The sequence below is a fragment of the Helobdella robusta genome, assembly GCF_000326865.2.
Source record: "Helobdella robusta unplaced genomic scaffold HELROscaffold_22, whole genome shotgun sequence".
Classification (NCBI taxonomy): domain Eukaryota; kingdom Metazoa; phylum Annelida; class Clitellata; order Rhynchobdellida; family Glossiphoniidae; genus Helobdella; species Helobdella robusta.
In genome coordinates this window covers 543606-548199 of record NW_008704170.1, presented here as the reverse complement: position 1 = coordinate 548199, position 4594 = coordinate 543606, and positions in this window count along the sequence as shown.

Genomic DNA, 4594 nt, shown 5'->3' with positions numbered 1-4594 from the left:
TCAACAAACAAACAAGCCGCTTAAATATCCCGCCAGCAAGACGTACCTACCTTCCTACCTACCCACCCAACTTACCTAACTTCATACCTTACAACTTAACTAATCTCAACTACAAACGAATAATAACCACACACATTGCCTTAACACTGGGGAGTATATACATACATAGATTCTCTCTTGTGTATGTATATATGCATACATATAAACACACGCGCACGCACAAATACAGACACACACTTACATGCACGCACAGAAACACACACACACACACACATATATATATATATATATATATATATATTTATATATATAATGATAACACGCTGGCCCCATTACAATTGGCATTTAAAATGAAGAATGGACCTTGTCTATGGTAAAAGTATCATGGACGAGGTGTATGTATAAACATCATATGTATCAGGTTTTTGTGTAGTCGAAGTATGCAATGCGAATATGTATGTGTATGTGTGTGCGTTTGTGGATGTGTGTGTGTGTGTGTTTGTGTGTGGTGTGTGTGTGTTTGTGGATGTATGTTTCTATGTTCGTATATGTATATGTATGTATGTGTGCGTGCGTATGTGTGTATATACTAATATATAGTGGTGTGTGTGTGTATGTATGTGTGTGTGTGATGTGTGTGTGTGTATGCCTTGAAGTAATTAAATACTGGTGAGTAGTATTAAGATTTTATAATAAATGTTACTACATCACAACCTAGTAAATAATTTTCAGCTTAGTTGTGTGATATAACAGAAGGGTTTAACATTGTAATTAGTGGATCGTATATGTTGTGATGTTGTTGTTTGAATGTTGCGAAGTTGTTGTTGTTGTTGTTGGTTGCTGTTAATGTATTGGTTAGTTTGTTGTTGTTGTGGTTGTTGTTGTTGTTTCTAATGTGTTTATTACTTCGTTGTCGATGTTATATTCAGCGTATCTTGAGATGGTTTACTAATGTAATTTTAAATTTGGTTAAGCAATTGGATTCCGGATGTTATAGGATGTTATAGGTTAATGTCATTGCCGCAATAGTCAATGTGTTTTAACGTCATTAATGCCATCGCAGTTAATGTTATTGCTGTCGTTGTTATTGTTGTCTTCACCGTTGTTGGTGTTGATGTCGTGTTACATTCGCTCAATTGATTTTCAAATTAATGACCACACACACACACACACACACACGCACGCACATGCACACGCACGCACGCACTTACACACACACACTCACACATATATGCACACACAGACTCACATAATTTATATAAAAAAATAATTGCATTGAAACTATTATTTATAAACACTCGTTAACGTGCAAATATATGTTTTCCTCTGGTAATAAATTTTTGTTCGTTAAATCAAGTTCGCATCTCTTTAAAAAATTTTGTCTATAATAATATAAATAATAATAATAATAATTATTATTATTTTATTATTGTAATTCTCTTCCTTCTCCTCCTCCTCCTCATCATCATCATCGTCATCTCTTTCATCATCGTCGTCCTCACCATCTTCTTCATCATCATCATCAGCATCGTCACCTTATCACGTCATCATATATCGTAAGAGGGTCTTAGTTCAAAGTTCAAAGTTCAGGCATGTGCAGAATTTTTAGGTCAGTTCAACCCACGGACACCATCATCATCATCATCATCGCCATCATCATCGTCGTCGTCATCGATACCATAATAGTCATCCTATTTACCATTGGTTTTATAATCAATGTAATGTGGTGACGTCATCATCATCGTCTTCGTCTTCATATTATTTTTCACTATCATCATCTTCTTCTGCTTCGTCATCATCGTCGTCATCATTATATTCATTGTAAGCTATACAATTGAAATGTCACACCACAGTGAGGGAAAGGAAAAATGTTTGCACTGAAAAATTAATTTATTTTGTTTGTTTGTTTGTATATTTGTTTGCTTGGTTGTATGTATGTTTGTTTATTTAGTTGCTATTATATTTGTAACGTGCCTGGTTGTATATTTATTTGTATAATTGTATGTATATTTTTTAGCATGATTGTATTGTATGTTTGGATTGTATGTTTGTATTGTATCTCTAACGTTTGAATGAAAATATTGTATGTTTGTGCGTTCGAACATTTCTTTGCATATTCGTTTTTGCTATATGTTTGTGTGACTTTGTGCTAGAGTATTGTGTGATCTTCGGTACAAACCTACAATAATAAAATTGGAAAAATAAAGTTAGAATTCATTTGCGTGTCACATAAGGGTTCAATTAATTCACATGTGGTGTGTGTGCGTGCGTGCGCGCGTGTGTGTGTGTGCTGTTATTTATTGCACATAATAAGAATACATTCGATACTTGTGTGTGTGTGTGTTTGTGGGTTTGTTTGGTGGTCTTTGTATGTATGTGTGTTTGTATGTGTTTAATATGAAGGTATGTGTGTATATATACATATATATGTGCGTGTTGTACGGTTATATAATATATATTGACAGTATGTAATACATTCCACCGATTTATTAGTGTGTATCAACTTGTATTCGAATTTTTCAATTTATCTTAGTAAATTTTTATCGACAAGATTGAGTCTTTGAAGCTATATCTTTATTAACAAACATTTTATCAAAATTATTGCAGATATATATATATATATATATATATGTGTGTGTGTGTGTGTGTGTGTGTGTGTGTGTGTGTGTGTGTGTGTGTGTGTGTGTGTGTGGGCCTATGTGATTACTGTGCAAAAGTCAACTCACGTACGCATACACAAACAGTAATGTAAACATACGTAAAGATGACATTCACGTTATTGTATGCGTGTGTCAGTATGTATAAGGGGGCGGTATGTTTGTATTGTTTCTCCGCGGGTATATTGTTTATGTATTAAGGGTATTTCGTATGTTGCATGTATAAATTCTGTCGGTGTCATACTGTTTGTGTGAGCCTGTAGTTAATGAACTGGGGTGGATGTGTGTATGTGTATGTGTATGTGTGTGTGTGTGTGTGTGTGTGTGTGTGTGTGTGTGTGTGTGTGTACGTCTGTTTGGTAAATAATTTAAAATAATCAAATTCGCGACCACCGTGCCATTACACTTCGCCACACGGATAACCACGTAAAATAATGAAATTTAAATACAACAACGAACATAACACAAATTAAATAAATAATGATGAGTGAAGAGAAATGTGACAAATGTGTAATTAAAAAATTGTAAATATAGAATTACGTTAGATCCTGCACACTGTGTGTGTGTGTGTGGTGTGTGTGTGTGTGTGAGTGTCTGTTTGTACGGCAGCCAGCATAGCACACGCGGTTTCATTTTCAACCAAACAACCATCCAGTTGAATATTTGCATGTGTACTTATGTAACGAGAGATCAAATAATAATAATAATAAGGATGATGATAATGATGAGAAATAAAAAGGATGATGATGATGATGATGGTGATGATGATGAAAGATGACATCCGCATTGAAGACGGAGAATTATTAGAAAAAATTTAAGATCCTAAATTCAAAGAAAAAATATTTCTACATTTTTTAATTACGTAGCTCTCTACCAAACAGCAAGAACAAAATTTGTATCTTTCTGTATGCATAAATAGGCAAACAGACAAACACATAAGCAGACAGACAGACAGAATCACACAGACACCGACAGACTAACACACAAACATACAAACGAGGGTGCTAGCTTAGGTTATGTGTGAACATAACACGACGAGCACACATGCTAGCACATTCAAAAACCATCGCGAGATTTTTTAAGAAATGAACTGAGGATTTGTTTTCATTACTCACACATAAACACACACAGACACGCACAGACACGCACAGACACACACACACACACACACACACACACACACGCACACACACACACACTTGAACACGCAACTAAAAAACACATTGAATTTCATGAATATAATATAAAAACTTGAGCAAACATACTTATATATACATTCACAACACACATACAAAAATAAACTTATACACACACACACACTACTCAACCCACATACATACCACAAAACATGCAAACATCAATTTACACACACACATACACACAAACATACATACATACATAAACATACAAACATCAACTTAAACATATATACATAAACATACAAACATCAACTTAAACATATATACACAAAATCTAAAAATCGCAGATTGACATGCAATGCAAATAATTTGAAAACCAAAAAGACGGGAGAGAAAAAATTCCATATGGTTTTTTCCCAAACAAACAGACAGACACACAGACAAACAACAAGACAAACAACAAGACAAACAGACAGACAGATAAGCAGACAGAGAACAAGACAAACAAACAGACTGATAAAGAGACAAACGAAAGCATTGAACGGATATTGAAACACACTTATATAAAAAGCACAAGACATGAAAACAAGAGAGGGAAGAAACAAAGAAACACACAAACAAACGTACTTATAAACAGACAGACAAACATACACACAAGCAGACATACCCACAAGCAAACAGACAGACAGACAAAGACAGGGCGGATGCATACGTAAACATGCGAGCTTATAAACGACGTCGTTTTTCATTCTCCATCCGCTGACTGACGAATAACACACATACTGGAATGAAATATAC